The sequence below is a fragment of the Herpailurus yagouaroundi genome, unplaced genomic scaffold (genome assembly GCF_014898765.1).
Source record: "Herpailurus yagouaroundi ecotype Mexico unplaced genomic scaffold, PumYag 186, whole genome shotgun sequence".
Taxonomy (NCBI): Eukaryota; Metazoa; Chordata; class Mammalia; order Carnivora; family Felidae; genus Herpailurus; species Herpailurus yagouaroundi.
The window spans coordinates 4,703,587-4,726,086 of NW_024412417.1; the positions used below are offsets into that span (position 1 = coordinate 4,703,587).

Genomic DNA, 22,500 nt, shown 5'->3' on the forward strand with positions numbered 1-22,500 from the left:
AACCAAGATAGGAGCCCTGGGTGTTTTCATTGTTACCAAGGTGTCATTCTTCTAGGTCTTTTTAGCAGACAGAACTTGGGGGAAAAGGAATTGTATATGAATCATATGTGTGTATGTACATGTAAATGTATATATATATATATATACACATATACACACAATTACACATATATACACATATATACACACACAATTACATATATATACACATACACATATGTTATATGTATGTAAATCACCAATATTTTTGGAACACACATTTTGTGTGTGTGTGTGTGTGTGTGTGTGTGTGTGTAATGTGTGTGTATAAAATCATGAGTTAATGGTCTCTAATTCCAAATTAAGACCAAAGGGTTCTTCTTTATTTTCCATCACTGCGTATTTGTATCTCTCATAGTGAGAACCCTCTCTTCTAAGAATATTAACAATCTTAGTCTTTTGGTCAATCCTACAATACATAATAAAAAGAGTTTCAGAGTCACTACACCCATGCTTGTCTAGAAACAAAAATAAATCTTCTAAGTAGATTCCAAGGTTTGCTTAAAGTTCTTTTTGGCTTTTATAATGAAGATTTATAATTAAAGTACTGTGTTCAAAAGCTACTCAGACTATGTGTTTTTAAAAACTCCTTCAAGGTGGTTATATTGTTTATTTGAAATATAGTTGGGGTCTCTTGTTTCTGTGTGTATACAGTTTGGCATTGTTACCCTCTCACCGTTGTTGGTTTAATTTTACATATTGAATATGTAAAACATCAATATGGCTCTAAAAGTCAAAACTGTACACAAAGGGTACTTGGAGAACTGGGGGTGTCTTTACTGTCCCTGTCACCCCATTCCCAACCACCCTTTGTGAGAAATCAGTTTCACTAGTTTCTGACTTATCCCTCCTGGGGTTTTGGGGTTTGTTTGCAAAAATAAACAAATGGGTACTTTTTTTTCATTCTTTCTTCTTCCGTAAACAAAAGACAGCATGCTCCATGTACACTTTTTCACATTTTTCATTTTTTTGAAACAACACACACTAGAAATCACTCCAAGTCAGTTCACATGGGTCTTCTTCACTCTTTTTTTTTTTTTTTTAACAACTGTATGATACTCCATGGTCTGTATGAATGATAGTTTACTCAAGCAATCTACTATTTATAGCTATGTGATGGCTTCTCATAGTTTGCAATTATAAGCAATGCTATAATGATGAAGCGCCAGATTTCCAGAGTTTGATTTTCTTATTTTAAGATCATTGATAACATGCGCAGAAGCTAAACCACGACTCCGTCACTTATATTGCACTGTGAGTGCACGGTAGGATAATGCCCGGTTACACTATGCACTATGAAGACCTTAGAAAACAGCAGCATCTACTCCCCGTGCAAGAGAGTGTGCATGGGTGTGTGGGCGTGAGTGGGGAACAACAGAGGCGGGATTGGGGGGCAGAACTAGGGCAGCTGGAAAGGCAGATTTCTTCTACTTCCGAGCTGAATTTAAGCCTGGTTTACGCTAGGTGTTTCATTCATTCAACAAACGCTTATGGGAAACTTGCCTTTTGCTAGGCACTCTTCAAAGCTCTGGAACACAGCAGTGGACAAGACGGACAAAGGTACTTTGGTTGTGGTTACCAGACTTACGGTTACCACAGGTGGGGGCGGGGCAGGAGTGGGTTCCTGGGTGAAGGTAGTCAAAAGGTACAAACTTCCAGGTATAAGATAAGTAAGGACCAGGAAATAGAAAGTACTACATGATGTCTACAGTTAACACGGCTGTATGGTATGTTTGAAAGTTGTTGAAACTAGATCCCAAGAGTTCTCATCAAGGGAAAAAAAAAATACTTGCTTCTTTCTTCCTTTCTTCCTCCCTCCCTCCCTCCTTTCTTTCTTCTTCCCTCTCTTCCTCTTTTTCTCTTTCTTTCTTTCTTCCTTTCTTATATATATATATGAGATGTTGGATGTTAACTAAGCTTACTGTGGTAATCATTTCACAACATATGATGGCCGAATCACTGCGCTACACATCTTAAACTTACAGTGTCGCATGTCAATTGTATCTCAATAAATTGGAGGGGACAAAAAGAGACAAAAACTGTGGCCTAATGGAGTTTGCATTCTGCTGTGGACACAAACAATAAATAAATACACCAACTGATAAACACATAATTTCAGAGCTGATCTATATGAAAAAGACAAAGTGACTCAGAGGAGGGAAGGAAACATTATTGTAGGTAGGGTGTCAGAGAATACCTTCTGTAGAGGTAAACTGAGCAGAGATAGGAGTGTTGTGAAAAAAAATATAAACAAGCAAGCAACTTTGAACAAAAGTTTTGAAAAAGATTATTCCAGGCAGAGAAAACCACCGGAACAAAGGCACTGAAGGTGGGAATGCTCTCTGCTCTTAGTGGCTTCTAGGAACCTGAACTCAAATGAAGGAGAAGAGGGGTCTCTGAGGAGGCAGGTGAATGATCATTTAGGGTAAGGATTTGGGTTTTGTTCTAGGAATATTGGCAAACCGTGTTTTTAAATGATCACCCTGGGTATCACGTGGAGAAATCTGCAAGGGGCAAAAGTGGAAGCACAGGTGAGGTCACTGTAGCTTAGGTGAAAGATGGCGGCCTGGGGGCGCCTGGGTGGCTGGGTCAGTTAAGCGTCCGACTCCGCCTCGGGTCATGACCTCATGGTTTGTAAGTTCGAGCCTCGAATCGGGCTCTGTGCTGTCAGAGCACAGTCCTCTTCGAATCCTCTGTCCCCCTCTCTCTCTGCCCCTACCTTGCTCACATCCTCTCTGTCAAAAACAAGTAAAAACATTAAAAAAAAAAAATTTTTTTTTTAAATACGGTGGCTGGGACTAGGGTGGGTACTGTGTGGGTAGTGAGAAATAATGATATTTAAGATAAACTTGTAAGGTAGAGCTCATGGAGAACTTGCTAATGGCTGGTGGAGGGGAAGAGAGAGAAATTAAAGATGACTTAGATTTTATCTCACCAAGCCTAGGTAGGGAATGATACAACTGTGTTCTTTTACAAGCCCTCGGGAGGTACAGCCCAGTCTCATAGATGTAGGTCATCACCGTGCTTGTTCATTAAAGCCTTGTCAGTTTATTCCATCCTTGCCAGAGATAAAGAATTTTCTGAAAAGAGAGGCAAACATGTGAGCCATGAGCATCGACAGAAGAAAATCCTTCCCCAAATGAGCTATGCCAAGATCCAGGCCGCTTTGTAATGACTGAGGAATTAATTCATTCACTCTTATTTTTTTCCCCCCCTTTAGCCAATGAGTATTGACTGCCTGCTACATAGCAGGCCCTGTGCTGGGTGCATGTTGGGGGATATACTATCACAGATGTGGACCTGCCCCCAGACAGGTTAAGTCATCCTCACAGCATAGTGGCGGTCAAATACCGGGAATTACAAACACTGGTTAATTCCAGTATCTGACCTACACTGCTCTCCATCTGTATTAATCTGAGATTTAGCATCTGATGGCAAAGAAATGTAAGGAATCAATTGATACTAAATGAGGGAAAGTATTTTTTTGCGGGTGGTGGTGATATTTGCTGTAAATGAAAACTGTTGCATTTCTAAGCATTATTTTGTGGAACTTACTAAGATTAAGAGTCCTCAAATTGGTAAGCATTTTATGAAGGTTGGCCATGCTTTCTTCAGTATTTAACCTAAAAAAAAAAAAAAAAAGAGGTGCAAATAAAAAAAAAATTTAGGATGAGATTTTTTAAAAAGGACCTAACTGACCAGTAATAACCATTCCTGGTAAAGGCTTAGAAGATATTAAAATTCCTTGCTTTCGCAACAAATATTTAGTGTGGTTACAATAATTGAAAAGGCATGCCAGATTGCCTTCGAATATAAAAAGTTAGTGCTCATTGATATAGATGTTGATTCCACCATATACGTTCAGTTTGGGCTGTATGCAGGGCAGATCCTGGACTAAAGCAGCAGTTCTCAAAGTGTGGTTTTTGGATTAACAACATCAGCCTCGCCTAGGAACGTGTTAGAGATGCATACTTTGGGGCCTCATCCTAGGGCTAGTATATCAGAAATTTGGGGATGGGGATGTAAGGGGGTGGCAATCTATGTTATAATAAACCCTCCAGGTAGTTTTGATACTTGATAAAGCTTGAGAATCACCAGACTAAAGGATGCATTTTCCATTCATTCATTCAGCACATTTTCCTCGATTACTTACTATGTACCTGGTACTTTCCTGGGTACTAGGATATGGCAGGAAATAAGGCAAACTAGGTCCCTCCTGTCAAGCAGTAAGCATATTAGAACAGCTGGGACTAAATGGCGAAACACAAACTGCTTTAAATATTCAGAACAGAGGAAATTTAATACAGGAATTGGTTACACAGGAAACGGAAGAACTGTGAAGGCAACAGGCCCTGAGAGCGCGGCAGTCCAGAGATTAGCAACAGCAAGAAGTCGCTGTTACCCCTGGGCTGGAACACAAAGGGAGATGGTGTTATCAGAGCTCAGGGGTCCAGGGCACCTGGCATGTCCGCGGATAGGCAGCCGGAGGCACAGCGCAGGCAAGTGTCGCTTCAGACCCCAGGCCACCTGGGCAGAGAGGGATGGGGAAAAATATATCTTGACTTTTTTCTTCTTTCCACTGTCCCACCGGTTACTTCTAATTTTCCGAGCCCCGTAGGAAATCTGCTGGCAAAGGGGGCTGGCCTGTGCAGCCTGCAGGGGACGGCCCGGCAATACTGAGCGTAACAGAGAAGGCTGGAGAGCCAGGAGGACAAACAGCACAGCATTAGGGCACACACGTTCTAGGGGATTTAGAGTATTGCCCCCAATCCTCTGCCTAGGCTGTTCCTTGCACCTGTGATCGGCAGATGAAAGCTGAGAAATATTTTAAACTTGCGCGATATAGGAGAAGTCGGAGCAAATTACAAACAAGGAGTACGGCAGGGAAAATAAAAGTTCCAATTTATTTTTTTTCTGTCACGGTAATACATTTGTATTCTCTCCTAAATGAATGAGATATTTAGCATGAAAAGATGTTCATGTGCAAATAGAATAGGTGGATTAATTATACCACATTTCCTATCAATTCATTTTTTAATACTGACTACAGTGATTTAAGCTTTCAAAAAGCTAAGCGCTCACACAAATCACGTCTCCAGAGACTGTGTGCTTTGTGCTGATCAATAATTATTCTGTTAATTATGGAGATATAGGGAACATTAGGCCATTTATAATTCTGCATGCATAAGAACAACTCTTCAAAGCTGAAAATACCTTTCTGTTTAGGTTGGCTTAATGCTCTGGAAGATGATTAGACCACATCCTCAATTAATCTTTTGGCAAGTACAATTTTCTTATTTTTCTACCAAGCTTATTTTGCTTTGGGAAGACTAAAAACTAAAAATCACTATCAGCCCAAATATATATTTTTTCTCCTGTTGGGTTTCTCCCAACCTTTAAGACCTTTTCTGTGAAGGGATCTTTGATTCATCGAGTATTTAGTGCAGGCATCTCTGGTGCAAAATACTGTAGGGGGTAAAAATACTTTTCATAAGAATGAAGCTTGTACAGAGAGCAGTCTCCAAGCCTGGGTGTGAACAGTCTGCCAGCCAGATAGGCTGTACCTGTTAGATTTGTGACCTGGTTTTAATTAAATTATCTGAGTCCATTTCTTTCTTGGTAAAATGGGACTCATCATATCCGTCTCACAAAAAGCTATGAGAATTTAAAAATGATATATATTCCTATAGGTCTGATGCTGTGTCTGGAATACAGTGAGTGAGTACACTTATAACAATAAGTGTTAGTTTCCTTCCTAGATATTCTGCATACTTTCCCTCTCCCTAGATAATGTCATTCTTTTTTTTTTTTTAATTTTTTAATGTTTATTTATTTTTGAGAGAGGGAGAGAGAGAGGTGAGGGGAGCAGAGAGAGAGGGAGACACAGAATCTGAAGCAGGCTCTAGGCTCTGAGCTGTGAGCACAGAGCCCGACCCGGGGCTCGAACCCAAGAACCGTGAGATCATGACCTGAGCTGAAGTCAGACACTCAACCGACTGAGCCACCCAGGCACCCCTGATAATGTCATTCTTTTATATTTGTTCTTTAATACCACCGAGCTCCCTCTGTACCTTTCTCACAGTCTTCCTATATTTTTCAACATCAGAATAGTTGACTGCCATTGGCAGTCATTGTGGAGAGAAAAATCTCTCTAGCTCACTCATATTGTACTTTGACATTGACTTTATTCATTCAAAGTATTTATTGAGGCTCTGTGTTCCAAGCACTCTTCCGATGGGTCCAAAGTTCTCCTAAAACAGGCAAGATGTTTTCTCACTCAATTAGAAAGGTGTTTCAAGAACCATCTACTAAGTGTATATGACATGCCAAGTTTGTTTTAGCAGTGAGAATACAACAGGGGACAAACAAGTCTTTGCCCTCATGAAGCTGAAAAATTAGCAAAGACCAACCGATCGATTAACAGCCAATGCTAAAATACGCCGTGTAGCGATAAGAACTTGGAAGACAAATAAAGCAGGGTGAGGGCACTAGGGATGGCACGTGAAAACACGACTCTTAGGCAGAAAGCAGAATGAACAGGGGGAGTAAGCACCCGGAGCGTCGGCAAGACGAGAGGCTGTGGGCAGTGGAGAGGCCACGTGCCATGACGAAATGCCAGGACACGGCTGGAAAAGAAGTGTGGAAAGAACGGTGAGTAAGGAGCACAATGAGGACTGAGAGGCAGTGGGGCCAGTTCCCATTGGGCCGTGTGAACCAACATGAGCACTCTTCATCTTGTGAGAGATGAGGGGCGTTTCTGACTTATTTTCTAAGGAGCCCTCCGGCTGCCTGGTGGAAGAAGGTCTGCAAGAGGGAGGCATGGAAGCAGAGAGGTGGCTCTCGGGGAACAGAACTGTGGCTCTGCTTTAGTAGTGTGGAAAGAAATGAGGAAGGCGCAGGTTCTGAATATATTTTCAAGACGGAGCCAATGGGATTTGCTGAAAATTATAGATGGAGGGTGAGAGGAAGACAGAAGGCAGGGATGCCTTCAAGGGTTTTAATTTGAGCAATTGGAGAAAATCCCTTGCAGAGTGTAAACTCTGGTGGGGGAGGAAGGCACTGAACCAGTAAACCTACTGGAATGGCATTGACTAACCTGATGGGTGGTGGTGAAGGTGGGTCAGGCGGCCAGCGACACTTCTACAGGAAGTAGTATTTAGTCTGGGACCTGAAGGATGAGTGAGAGGTAGCGGGGGGAAGAGGAGAGTCTTCAGGGGGAGGGGAGGCAGTGGAGGGCACAGATGTCAACATATGCGGAGACCCTGACACAGACAAGAGCTTTATAACCATCTGACTGTAGAGTAGACTCAAGGGGGACCTAGCCTGGTTTGTTCATTTGTATCTCTTCTACCGACGCACAACTTTTGCCCAAGTCCACATATACCAAAGGTCTTTTGTTTGTTTGTTTCTCATTCAGCAAAATTCCAGTTTTAGCTTCTGGTTGTATAGCTGGCTTATGTTAAAAACCAGTAATTTTTTTTTTAAATTTTTTTTCAACGTTTTTTATTTATTTTTGGGAGAGAGACAGAGCATGAATGGGGGAGGGGCAGAGAGAGAGGGAGACACAGAATCGGAAACAAGCTCCAAGCTCCGAGCCGTCAGCCCAGAGCCTGATGCGGGGCTTGAACTCACGGACCGAGAGATCGTGACCTGGCTGAAGTCGGACGCTCAATCGACTACGCCACCCAGGCGCCCCAAAAACCAGTAATTTTTACTTTGAGAAATTAAAAACAAATAAAGTTCAGAAAACAATAAAACACTCGCATGCCCATCATGCAGAATCAATAGCTAGTAACTAAATTGGTTTCCAGTCTTTTTTATTTTTAAGTTGTAATATTTTTTTTTTTTTTAGGATGTTAAAGATGTAAGTAGAATTAACATATAATGCTATATTCGTTTCAGGCATACAGTATAATGATTCAACAAGTCTATAAATCACTCAGTCCTCATCAAGATCCATATACTCTTAATTCCCTTTGTCTATTTTACCCATCCCATCCACGTCTTCCTGGCAACCACCGGTTTTTTTTCTGTATTTAAGCTTGTTTTTTTTGTTTATCTCCATTTGTTTGTTTTGTTTCTTACATTGATTTCTTGGTTTACTCTTTATTTATTGACTTCTTAATATAGAATCTGTTTCTTAATATAGAATCGGTTTTCTCTCCTTATGCTTGCCACACGTGGATCCATTCCGTTCCCCCGTGGACATTTGTCATTTAATATTTTTACTGTTATGATTCTATAAATGCTATTCACGACTGACCATAGGGTAAATCATATGTATTTTTCCTTTCCTGTACACTTTTGCTTTCCCTGAAGTTAATAACTACCCTTTTGTTTTGATTGTTTGCCTGGTTTTTTTGTATATCTAATCACAAATCTGATCGCAGACTCTCATCCTGTTGCCTGAACTCATGGTTCAGGCACTTCAGATATTCTATCCATTTAATCTTCTGCTGGAATGACATCGGAGACCTTGGCCTGCTTCAGTCCTAGCTGGGGGTGTCCGCGTCTCGTGTAGAAGTGGTCTTCTGGGACCTCCTTCCACCACTATCCTAGGAGTTCCTTTCTCCTCCCTCCTCCTGTGGGTACCTGTCTCCCTGAACCTGATGTCCTCTTTGCTTTTGTTGTTGTTGCTGTTGTTGTTGTTTTACTGCCTCGTTTGGATACTGCTAATCCTTAGTAGCACTGTGAGAAAGAAGGCACGAGGGACACATTTTTGATACCTTCTATGCTTTATTCTAGCCATACGCTTGTTCCAGTTATCTGGGTGCCTCTTGCTATGCTGGAGGCTCTGTGAGGGCAGGGACTCTCCATTCTTCTTAGCGGTCCCCCGGGGCCAAGCCCAGCTCAACAATTAAATATAAGAACAAATTGGTGAAGTTTATAACATGTATGCTGGGTCCATCAGTATCATATGTTTGAAAACAAGTTGTGAAACTTAAATTATCATAGAGGCATTTCCAAATACTTGTACACATGGCATCGGGTTGACCAACTATACGGATACTTGAGCTTTTTGGCATTCATGTGGATGTTTGATGTTTAATAGTCCTCTAGGCCCATTGTCAGATCTTATTTTGGGGTTGATAATTTCCATTTAGGTGCGTTTAATATATATCAATATATCTACACATATCTATATCTAAAATTAAAAAATAAAAATAGATTATATAAAATAAACACATAAGGAGTGCCTGGGTGGCTCAGTCAGTTAAGCTTCCGACTTCAGCTCAGGTCATGATCTCATGGTTCATGAGTTCAAGCCCTGCGTCGGGCTCTGTGCTGACAGCTCAGTGCCTGGAGCCTGCTTCAGATTTTCTCTCTCTCTCTCTCTCTCTGCCTCTTTTCCACTCATTCTCTCCCTCAAAAATAAGTATTAAGGGGCGCCTGGGTGGCGCAGTCGGTTGGGCGTCCGACTTCAGCCAGGTCACGATCTCGCAGTCCGTGAGTTCGAGCCCCGCATCGGGCTCTGGGCTGATGGCTCAGAGCCTGGAGCCTGCTTCCGATTCTGTGTCTCCCTCTCTCTCTGCCCCTCCCCCGTTCATGCTCTGTCTCTCTCTGTCCCAAAAATAAATAAACGTTGAAAAATAAGTATTAAAAAGAATAAAAAATAAAATAAAATAAGCAAACAAAATGTAATTACATATATGCAATTAATATATAAAAATATAAATACAAAATATGTTACATAAAATTATACCATATAATGTAATTATATAGTATTAATACAATATAAAAAATATATGCAATTTTATATAAATGAATCAATGCCATTTTTGTTACTTTTTTACTGTTTTATTGTGGTAAAAAAATACATATGACAAAATATGCATCTAATACTATTTTGAAGATCAGTCTTTAATGTAGAAGTTCGTGAATCTATGACTGCCTGTGTCTGATAGGACTAATGAGGAACTCAGACCGAAAATCACAGGGCAATAATGGGGAAAAGATCTGTGCTTTTAAGAGTTTAGAAAGTTTTTTCCGATGTAAAGTCAGTATAAATCTGTGTTGCATAAAGTAATTGCATATGGTCAGGAGGGGATACTACTAGATAAGAGTTAAAGCAATTATAGGGGCGCCTGGGTGGCTCAGTCGGTTGAGCGTCCGACTTCAGCTCAGGTCACGATCTCGCGGTCCGGGAGTTCGAGCCCTGCGTCAGGCTCTGGGGCTGATGGCTCAGAGCCTGGAGCCTGCTTCCCGTTCTGTGCCTCCCTCTCTCTCTGCCCCTCCCCCGTTCATGCTCTGTCTCTCTCTGTCTCAAAATAAATAAACGTTAAACAAAAATTAAAAAAAAAAAAAAGGCAATTATATATGTTATATGTTACAAACCGAATAGAATTGTAATAGTAACCAAAAATTATTGGGCTATTAGTATCTGCTGACACAATGCTAAGTGTTTTACATATATTAAGTTTTTTTGCAAAAAAATTAGTTCTCATACAAATAGTGAATTAAATAGTACTGTTTTCCCCCTTTTTATATATGTGGCATTAGGCAAAAAGTACAAAGTTATGTAATATTAACTGGTCTGGCCAGGAGGTGAACCAAGGCAGTCACTCTAGAAACTGGACGACTCACTGCTAGGCCCTCCTGTCTGTACCGGAATCAATCTTCGCACTTTTGGAATGAGACCTTGATTTAGATTCAGAGTGTATTCAGTTTATTATTCAATTTAGAGTTGAGTTCCTATCTCAGCTATATCACTCACTAACTTTTTAAACTTGGCTTCAATCCACATGACCTCACACCAAAGGAACAGGGACAAATAATATCGATTTATGCTGAAAATTACATGTGGCAGTAAAGGATAGCCCGTTGTTTTTTTCCCTTAGGACTTTGAAATTCATCTCAGCATAAAAGATATCGTTCTATACCCAAGCACTAGTATGTCTAGGAAGACAGTATTTGAAATAAGAATTGACCATCAAAATCGGGAGAGCACCCCTGTCCTTTCAAAACTAGCATATATTAACTTTTTGCAGGAGTCGAGAGATACAAGATTCACAGACATCCAATTAACAGTCTAACAGGACAGAAACAGTTACAAAATTAATTACCTATGATTATCACACAAAAGGAGGTGATTACATTACTTGAGTGACAAAAAGGGAAGTGTTCAGCGAAGACACAAAAGCACCAGTGGAAATAAACTGATAAAAACAAGGTTACCCATGGTTCACATAGAAATAGCACGCTTTAGTTTCTGTGTTCACAGTAACATTAAAATGACGTGCTTTCCATTTTCTTAGGCATCAGTACATCTTTTCAAGGAACATATAGTTATCATTAAACCTTTGTTTTGCTTTTCCCTCGCTACATCTTATAAACATCCATCACTAGAGAAAAGTATAAAAGAAACAATCTAGTGGCAACTGAATCACATCAGAGGCATAATTAATATCTTCCCAACTCCTGCTAGTTCATTCAGATTCAGCGTAGAACCCTTTTCCTCACAAGCTTTGTTTAGCCTCCTTGATTATTAGGTGCCTCGTAAAATTATGCTCTCGGAGCACCCTGTATTTCCAGAGGAATTAAAATCATATACAGTTGCTCGCTTAATGTTTTGTCATACGGCCTGGAAGCTTGCTCCATAACCATGCGCCATATTGACTTAGTCAATGCCCTGGCCGGTGCCTGGCATCCCGAACACTCTAAAAACTTAGTTCCGTACTTGACACTTTACGCTAATTTGATGTACACCTTTTCTTGTCTCAGTCTCCTTTCCCCACTAACCTCCAGACCCTCGCATAGAGCACTTACTCTTAATACTCTTCAAAAAAACAAAAGGGAGAGAGTAAATCAGGAAAAGCTTTCATCTTTAGACACTGCCTCATCACTGACACAGTACCTTCCTCAAAAACATGTCACCTCCAAGCAGGTTTCTCGTCACTGTATCACATTTACCAAGGGTCAGTCACGGGAAGAAGTCTATCATTGCTGTCAGCTTTTTACATTGTATTTTGTAAGTCTAGTACTCCAGAGGTTTCTTCATAGTATTTTCTCTGTAAATAAAGTGCATGGTCACTGGGTGGCCCATGTGACTTGGTTATTTTTTTCATTGGGGCCCTACTGATATTTGAAGGTAAATAAAGATATGGAATTCAGACTTGTGGCAAAGTCATACAGTAAAGAAATAATTAGAAAAAATGTGAAAATTTCTTTGCTCCCTCTTTAGCAAGGGAGAAATTAAAGAGTTGTCTGCCTTTGTTTTTGCCACTTTCTTCCCTCTCATTTTCTCTTGAGCTTGTTTTCATCAGGCTGTTATCCATTTCACTCCAGTTCAAGAACTCTTGTCAAATCACTAATGACTTCTGGCATTACCAGATTCCGCGTTCAATTCTCAGTCTTTATTTTACCTGAACTTCTTGGCCTGTGGCACAAATAATTCCTGAACCACTCTCTTTACCCAGCTTTGGGCCACCCCTAAGATATGGTGAACAGACCCCTTTTGGACCTCTTTCTTACGTACAAGATCTATTTGCCCAAGTGCCTAACTTTTCTACTTACAGATTATGTTCAAAACTGAACTCATGGTTTTCTCTCTGAAGTCTGCTCCTCTGTTGTGCTCTCCACCTCAGTTAGTCATAAACCTCAGAGTCACCCTTTGCTCCTCTCTTTTTTATTTAGCCTTATCTCAGCAAAGCCTGTTGTGTCTATTTGCAACACCTGTTTTTTGAATGTATTCTTTGATTACTACTTCCAGAATGCTCCTTGGTCCACACCAATGTCCTCTCTTAGGCAAGGCTGTAGTCACTTCCTAACCGGTCCTAATCCCCCTTTCTTCACCCACTACCCACCCCCACCTCCCCAGTCTATTCTCACAGCAACCAGAATGATCCTTTATACGTATAACTCACATTTTACTCCCGATTCAAAAATACTGTCATGGCTTCCTCCGAATAAAATCCAAGTGCTAACAATGACTTAGAAGGCCCTGTGTGATCTGACATCTATCTACCATTCTGACCTGAATTGTACGACTCTCATTGTTCTTCTTGTTTCGGACACATCAGACTCGCTCACATCTCAAAGCCTTCACATTTGTTCTTTCTGCTGGAATGCTCAGCTATTCCGAGGGCCCACTCTCTCACTTCATTTAGATCCCTGCTCAAACATTACTTTCGTATCTAAAATAGCATCTCCTTGTCATTCTCTAGCCCCTCAGCAGCTTTAATCATCTTCACAGTATTTATTAATGCTTGATACTATGTTATTCTCTCTAATATGTTTGTTTGATGGTTGCCCATTTCCCCGATTAAATGTCAGCCCCATGACAGCAAAGGTTTTATTTTGTTCCCTGCATCCTCAGTGCCTAGAACAGAGTCTTGCAACAGAGTAGGTACCAAATAGTATTTACCGAATGCATAGATGAAGAAATATATAGAATGCTAGGAGTGGTGGTCATGTAATATACTTAAAGTACCGAAGAAATTGTCAGTGTTTTCATTCAACAGACCTATTCTGAGTGTCTATTATCTGTGACACTGTGCTGAGCAATAAAGCATGAAAAAAGATACCTGTCCTCTGAGTTCTCATGGAGTCCATAGTGGTAAATATGGAAACATACCAGTCACTTTAGAAACAGGGACACAGTGTTCCCATTGAGATTTCCTATACTGGCCTTTCAGTTTTGTCCCATTGGCCATACTGGAATTACAGATCTTCAAGATACATTGGTCCCCTCATAGTCAACCAGGATGAAACCAGTCATTTGATTTCGTCCCCAGATGAAAGCAATTCCACTTGAAGGTCCCTTGTGATTCCATTCAGGGTGGAGGCCGTGTCTAAAAAAATAAAGCCTTTGGAATATATCTGAGTTATGTCAATAGTTCAGGTAGTCTTAAAACTTGATTTATTTATAAGCATTTTCTTTAGAAACAGATTTCTCCACATCCATTTACTCTGCTATCATAGGGTTAACAGGTGTCAAGATATTTATCTTAGAGATTAAAAAATGGTCAGGCAAATGCTTCCATATAACATCTACGTGAGGATAGTTTATATAATTGTCACACCTGCTGTCTTAGTCATTTTGGGCTGTTCTAACAAAATATCAGTCTGGGTGGCCTACAAATCAGAAATTTATTTCTCATAGTTCTAGAGGCTGAGAAGTTCAAGATCGAGATGACAGTTGATTTGCTTCCTTGTAAGGACTCTTCCTGCCTTGCAGATGTCTGTCTTCTCGCTGTGTCCTCATATGGCATTTGCTCAATGCATGCCACCTAAGGGATGTGGAAAGAGAGACAGAAAGAGAAAAAAGAAGAGAGAGAGGCAGAAGGAGAGAAAGGAAGAGAGAGAGGCATAAGGAGAGGGAGAGGGAGAGGGAGAGAGAGATCTTCCTCTTCTTGTAAGGCCAATAATCCCATCACAAAGGTCCCAACTTTATGACCTATTCTCACCTTTTTTTTGCCTGGGAAGGTTTATTTTGTTTTTTAATGATAGCGCCCACACTGGCATCGGCCACAGTGGTCACTTATAAATCTGAAAACACCTATTCTCACCTTAATTACCTTCCAAAGGCCCCATCTCCAAACACCATCACATTGGGGGTTAAGGACTCAACATGTGACTTTTGGAGGGACCCAGGCATTCAGTCCATAACATCATTTAGCACAATAAATGATGTTTATTGTATTAAGTAGAAATTACTGGTGTGCTGGTTGATTGGGAAGAGGCAGGAAGACAGGATCTGGAGACCCAGGAATTGCTGGGAATTGTGAGGGTTGAGGTCTGTCTAGGCTCCATGGGTTCAGAGCCCAGGGAAAGGATTCTAGAGTGGTCTAGCACAGGAAATCATGATAAGTCAGAGGGTAAGAATTCAGAGAGATAGCAGATAGCAGCACAGAAGACAAAAGGAGATGTGTTTTTGAAGCAAAGGTAATTAGTACCTGATGCAGCATAACCTTTATATGCAGCCTGCCTGCAGGCAGGGAAGTCCGTCCTCCAAGCGGCCAGTTGGGTTCCTGAGAGTAGAAGCTACTAAGTCACATAAAGGATGAGTTGTACATTACACTGGCTGGAGTGCAGGTCTGGGAACAGAAGTAAGGGCACAAATGGACAGTTCTTACCTATGCTATAGCTGACTAGATAGCAGTTTATTTATTATGTTTTCAAGCAACACCCATACTCCCAAATTCCACCAGCATCTCAAACATCCCAGCCATTAACCCCGAGCCTAAAACTATCTCGTAGGGAGAAACACTATGCTCAAGACCCAGAAACCAGGGGAAGGAAAAGATTTATGATGTGTCTCCTCTTTTCTTATTTCTTTTGACTTATTAATAAACTATAGAGAAAATCGGCCTCATCTTTTGTCTATTCTACAACTCCTGCAGATTAGGAATGTGGTTTTAAGCAAACTATTAATTTTAACACAATTATATTTCAATAAAGCATTCTTGATTTCCCATGGAGTTTATTACAGTGGGGGGTTTACTTGAATTAAAAATAGTTTTGTGACACCATTTGTCGCACTTTATAGTAGACTGAATTACACAATAGCAAGCAAACAGAGTGAGAGAGATCTGAAAAGTAATTTATCCACTCCGTCTTTGAATTCCTTCTGTAGTATCCTTGTCGCATTCTTCCCCATCCTGTGCTTGAACACCTCCAGTAATAGAGAACTCACTGTCTTCAAGGGCAGTTCATTTCATTTTTTGGACAGTCCTGAATTTTACCAAGTTCTTTCTTATCCTGAGCCAAAATTTATCTGGAGCATTGGCCTCAAGTCAGTCCTGCCTCATGGCAGAGGTGCTAACATCACCCTACGTGCTAACTTGGATGTGCTTTTCTCCTACTCAGCTGCTTCCTCAATTTCCCAGTTTTCCTTTCTTTTTGCTTCTTATTTTCTTTATTTTTGAGTTAAAGAAAAAAAATGAGATGGAATTTTTGGACTATTTAGAAATGAATGATACTGATAGTATAAGCTGTGCTCTAAGATAATATAAATCATACACTAAGAGTTACTTGGGAAAATAAAAAGCCTTAAATGAATTTATTATTAAAAGGCAGAGATCAAAAATACATGGGTTAAGTATTAGACTCAGGAAACTAGATAAAATCTAACAAAATATATCTAAGCAAGTAGAAGACAGAAATGAATGAAGATTAAAACAGAACTTAGTGACATAGAAAACAAAATGAATATTAGATTTGATCAATAATATCAGAGCTTTTTTTTAGATCAATACAATAGAAAACAAAATCTTTTTGTAGGCGTGTTAAAAGATAATGAGGGGCGCCTGGGTGGCGCAGTCGGTTAAGCGGCCTTCAGCCAGGTCACGATCTCGCGGTCCTTGAGTTCGAGCCCCGCGTCAGAGCGTGGAGCCTGTTTCCGATTCTGTGTCTCCCTCTCTCTCTGCCCCTCCCCCGTTCATGCTCTGTCTCTCTCTGTCCCAAAAATAAATAAACGTTGAAAAAAAAAATTAAAAAAAAAAAAAAGATAATGAGAGTGTGTGTGAGAGAAAACACAAGAGACATTAGTTAAAGACCGATAAGAGTATATTGTATGATTGGAGGAACGATTATAGAAAAAATGAAATGGTTAATCAAATATCTAATACTTAAGTAAATAACAGATCTTTATAAATGTTACCTGGCCATCACATCAAAGATGTGTTGTATTGTTTAAATTCTAAAGGGGCACCTGAATGACTCTGTCAGTTCAGTATCTGGCTTCAGCTTAGGTCATGATCTCCCATTTTGGGAGTTCAAGCCTCAAATCAGGCTGGCTGCTGTCAGCCTGTCCCCCTCTCTTTGTCGCTCCCCTGCATGCACTCTCCCAAAAATAAATATTAAAAAAATTTTTTTAAGTAAAAAAACCCTAAATTCTAAAGACGTAGAAGAGCATTGGAAAATATGGAAAACTGGTTAATAGAGTCCATGTGCGTTACATAATCCTAACAAACTCTAGATAAGGATAGTTCAATTAAAGATCAATATCCTTATTATTATAGAGGCAGAAATATTAAATAAAATTAATTAAATGCAGCAGTATATTAAAAGACTTAACATTATGATCAAGTAGAACATATTTCTAGAATATAAGATTGTTGAATATGCGTAATAGACTATCCACATTAACAGAATGAAGAATGATATACATATTAGGTAAAAGGAAACAAAAGGCTAAATCTTAAAAGAAAAACAATAAAACCCTCTAAAAGTATTGTTTTTATGAACTTTGCAGAGAAAGGTACAGCTTTGTAAGACACAAAACCCAGGAGATAAAAAAAGAAAATATTCATAGATGTAAGTAAGCACAATTTAAGATCACTAATCATTAGGGAAATGCAAATCAAAGCCACAATGAAATATCACTTTACATGGATCAGACTGGCTTTATCAAAAAAGAGAAATAATGGTGAGATTGTGGAGGAAAGGAAACCCTTGTGCACTGTTGGTGGGAATGTAAATTGGTGAAAAACAGTATGGAGGTTCCTCAAAAAAAATTAAAAATAGAACTGCCATGTGATTCAGCAATTCTATGTCTGGGTATTTATTCAGAGAAAATGAAAACACCAATTTGAGGAGGTTTATGCACCCCTATGTTTATTGCAGCATTATTTACAATAGCCAAGATATGGAAGCAACATAAGGGTCTATCAGTAGATGAATGGATGAAGAAGATGTGGTGTGTGTATATATAATATATATATAATATATATTATACACACACACACACATACACACACACACACACTGGAATGTTATTCAGTCACAAAAATAGTGAAATCTTGCCATTTGCCACAACATGAATGGACAAGAGAGTATTATGCGAAGTCAGACAGACAGGAAAAGGCATATTCCATATGGTTGTAATTATATGTGGGATCTAAAAAACAAAACAAACAAGCAAACAAACAAAGCAAAACAGAAGCAGACTCATAGATACAGGAAACAAACTGTTGGCTACCAGAGCAGGGACAATTGGGTGGGGGGTGGGGGGGGGGGTGGATGAAATAACTGAAGAGGATTAGGAAGAACAGCCTTTCAGTTATAAAATAAATGAGTCATGAGAATGTGAGGTACAAGATAGGGACTATGGTCAATAATATGGTAATAACTTTGTATGATGACAGACAGTAGCTAGACTTATTATGGAGATCATTTCATAATCTGAAAGAGTACTGAATCACTGTGATGTACACCTGAAACCAATAGGATACTGATGTCAATTATACTTTAGTAATAGTAATTAAAAAAAAAAACAACGTTTTATATATGTTGACCTTGGATCCAGTGACTTTGCGAAACTTACTCAATGATTCTGAAATTACCTTTTGGCATTTTTAGATCTTCTGTGATAAAGCAGTATCATTCTTTTTTTCCCCACCACATAAAAATAAATCTTTTGCAAGAGTTGTGTAATAGATCAAGAGAAAACATTTTTCCAACTTATACAAGGGGCAAGGTTAGTGTCCATAATATATAAAGAACATTTATGAATCAATAAGAAAAAATAACCAAAATTGGTTAACTGAGAATTTATGTAGAAATAAACACTACATATGTATTATAAACACATAAAAAGTTGCTCAAGCTCAGTGGAAACCAAGGAAATATAAATTAAAGTAACAATTTTGCAGGTACACTTTCTCATCCTTCATAGGCATAGAGTTAACTGTTGTCAGAGCCTTAATATAACTGATAATTGTATGTGTCACTGGTAAGAGTATATATTGGAACAACTGTAGATGCTTATATGTTCTTGACCTAGAAATTCCATCTCTAGAAATCTGTTGTGAAAAAATATTTCCACATGTACATAAACATTGCAGCATCGGTTACAGCAGAAAAATATAAGGCACAATATAAAGGTGAACGATTAAATAAATTGAGATTCCTCTATACTATGGAAACTGATGCAATCGTTAAAAGTAATGAAATAGATACATGGAGAGATGGATGGAATTATAACAACAACAAAAGATAGTATGCACATTATGTTCATATTAATGCCGAATATATATGCAAATGTACACAAAATAACTGGAAGGATATCAATTAATGTAGCGAATATTTAGTGAATACTTACATTTACTAGTGATTGTTCTAAGGTACTGGTTTTATGGCAGTGACAAAAGAGGTAGATACCCACTACTTTGTTTATCTCTAGGGTACTGGACTGAGTACTGAAGAGGGACTTCCACTGTTATTCTACATGTTATTGGATTGTTTGAATTTCTTCTCGATTGGTATGTATTCATATGCTACTTTTATTTCTTTTTTTTCAATATATGAAATTTATTGTCAAATTGGTTTCCATACAACACCCAGGGCTCATCCCAAAAGGTGCCCTCCTCTATACCCATCACCCTCCCTCCCACCCCCCATCAACCCTCAGTTTGTTTTCAGTTTTTAAGGAGTCTAACATATAAGATAAAAAAGAGAAAAACTAAATTCACATGTAGTCCTTATCCATTTGAATCTTCTAAGTCCATTGGCATGAAATTGAATAATTTGGTAATTATTGATAATTACATATTTAGATACTTTTGCATTCATATTTGCTGATTTATCTACCAGCAAGGGACTCAAATAGTGTTTATACACATACTAAAATTTTTAGGGTTAATATGTAGATTGCTTTCATCCAAACTGTGAAGGGATGGGGCGCCTGGGTGGCGCAGTCGGTTGAGCGTCCGACTTCAGCTCAGGTCACGATCTCGCGGTCTGTGAGTTCGAGCCCCGCGTCGGGCTCTGGGCTGATGGCTCAGAGCCTGGAGCCTGTTTCCGATTCTGTGTCTCCCTCTCTCTCTGCCCCTCCCCCGTTCATGCTCTGTCTCTCTCTGTCCCAAAAATAAATAAATGTTGAAAAAAAAAAAAATTCAAACTGTGAAGGGAAACAATTGCAGCCACATCTAGAAATCGCTATCTGAAAGGCCGTATGGTGTTAGCAAACTTCAAAGAAACTCTTCATTTCTTTAGCTAGGGCATATATGGCAGCCAAAAAAAAAAAATATATATATATATATTTTGTGGGTGATACTTTAATTTGAGGAGGAAGAAAGAGCTTGCACAAGTAATTTGAGATAAATCATTTTAAGCAGATGCATATTCATTCAAAACAAGTAATTATACCTGTGTTTATACAACATTTATAATTTATCTAGTTTCTTTGAGAATGATGTGCTCTGTCTCAGTTTATAGACTTAGTTTTATAGCCAATATTCTGCAGAATATGGTGTAACTTGCACTTCTAAGGCCTGTTTCCTTGTGTCAGTCACTATTAATCTGCATTGTTGAAGTAGGTATAAACAAGTCTAAAGGAAAAGGGAAGTTCTTCTTTGTCCCTATTGAGTTTGAGGTAGTCAGTTCGTAGGCTCTAGAACTCAGAAAAGTGGCTAAGAGGTGATATAACAATTTGGGAGTCTCTGATACCAAAATGGTAGCTGAAGCCTGATCATGAACGCAACACATAGCCGAGGAAGATAGTCCGAGGAAGATAGTGAGCAGAACAAGTTGATGATGAAAGCTGGGGATGTTAGAAGAAGGTGCATCCAGTAAAAGACAGAATCAGGAAAGAGGGGTGTCACCGACAATAGGAAGGAACATTGAAGTTGGTATCTACCTCTATGTATCTTTTAGATTGTTTCCATATCCTCTGAGTCATTACTTAGATATAAAAAGGTTCTGATGCAACTGTGCTAATCATATAACTGAGTCTCAACTCTTGGCTTATGTGTTTTGCTTGGTGGTATTTTATGATTCAATGAACTACTTGGTCAATTTGATAGCAACTAAAAATTAAAGAGGTTTAATTTACCTGTTTATGTAGTCACTTCAGTGTCCTACTTTTCTGTTTTTTTTTTCTTTTAAGGATACCTGATGACTGTCACCTATCATATCTTCTAACTGAGCTATTCATTGTATATACATATCCTTCCTTAGTACAGATTTTGTGCTCTATTTGGCTGATGTCAAATTTTGGTTTGTATCATCTGCTTCCTAAGGAGATTAAAAAAAAATCCTAACGTTAAATATGTTGCTAACATTGATATAACTAAATCAATAAAGGCACTAATATTTCCTGTATGCTATGCTGGTTTTAAAGGTGAGAAGAATTTGAAATGCTGATATGCTTCAGAATGGTAATATTAGGGGTGGTGGAATTATTCAGTTAAAATTAATTCAATTAGACACTTTTTTTTCAGAAAAGTGGGGTTATATTTTTTTTACAAGCTGATTTATGTGGTTTCAACAGAAATGATGAAATTAATCAAATGCTAAGTTTACTCTTTTTTTCATGCTACATAGATTCATTTGGTCTACAAAGGTTGTTTGGTTGAATTTACACAACTTTAGCAATGTGTGCGTTAAAGCTGCATTTCCCCCGAATAAAGAGCTGATTTCTCAGGCCCTAAAACACACCAGGAGTTAAATACCACTTATCCAGTCAAATAAGAGGTATTTTTGAAGCATTACAAAAGGAGAGAATAGACAAATATTATGGTCCAATGATTCTGATAAATACAAACGATCCAAAACCTTCAATCCGAGAATCAAGTATAAGCAATGCCCAGTTTTCCTGAACTCCCTGGAGAAGAAATAATGGAAATAATTGTAATGCTGGAGAAAAGCTTAGCAAAAAGAGTCTAGCTAGGCTTCCTGTGCAAACTCTTGCAAAGACCAAAAAAAAAAAAAAAAAAAAAAAAAAATCGCCGAATCTCACACATGGTGAATGCTGGAAGTTCTGATTGCTTATCTGAGCTCTCCAACCTTTGGCTACCTGCCCACCTTCAGGGCAGACCCTGTCATCCTTGGCATGAAACAGAATGAGGTGATCTGAACCTAGGAGTCTATTTCTTCCCTAGATGCATGTGTACGATTCCTATTAATTTTAATGAGAATTATGTTTGCACATCGAGGCAGGATAAATCCCTTTGGGAGGAATCTTGCCCTTGGATGCGAACGCGTAATTTCCATTAAAGGGACAAAACCCCAGGGGAACCATACATGGGCACCCGAGGGCAAGCTTTGACCCTCTGCATAAAAAACACTGCACAAATCACCGGGTCATCTTAAACTTGTAGATGCCAAAAACATAAGAGGTAAGTGAGCATTTATTTAAGCCTGAATTTTCTATTCGGTTGCTGTGGATTTGTCAGAGAACTACCTTGAACGTGTGATAATATAAAGAGGAGAGGCCACCAAACAACAGACTCTAGTCAGAATCAGGATATTATTAAAGAACAGTAACCAACATAAGGTGAATAGTATTTTTTTCTTTTTAAGAAATAATACGATTGGAACGAAAGAGCGAATGAAAACTGTGTTCATGAAGAAAGTAACCTACTTCACAGACTCTTGCTTCTAAAAGAGACGTTGAAGATTATGGACAATTTAAATCTTTTCATCAGTGAATCTGGTGTGAAAACTTTTTAAGTGGCCCTAATATATAATGAATAATCTCAGGGCAGAGATCTGTTTGAAGGAGATATGATTGATGGTCTA

General features: G+C 39.0%; 1 long non-coding RNA gene across 1 annotated transcript in view; it reads left to right on the top strand.

Moving 5' to 3' along the window:
- The first annotated feature begins 6,339 nt into the window (after window positions 1-6,339).
- LOC121042694 (uncharacterized) overlaps window positions 6,340-22,500 on the top strand; it is a 40,483-nt gene continuing 24,322 nt past the window's right edge. The window contains exons 1-2 of the long non-coding RNA XR_005796387.1: window positions 6,340-6,690; window positions 19,163-19,241. This is a non-coding gene — a long non-coding RNA (uncharacterized LOC121042694). The remainder of the gene's footprint in view (window positions 6,691-19,162; window positions 19,242-22,500) is intronic.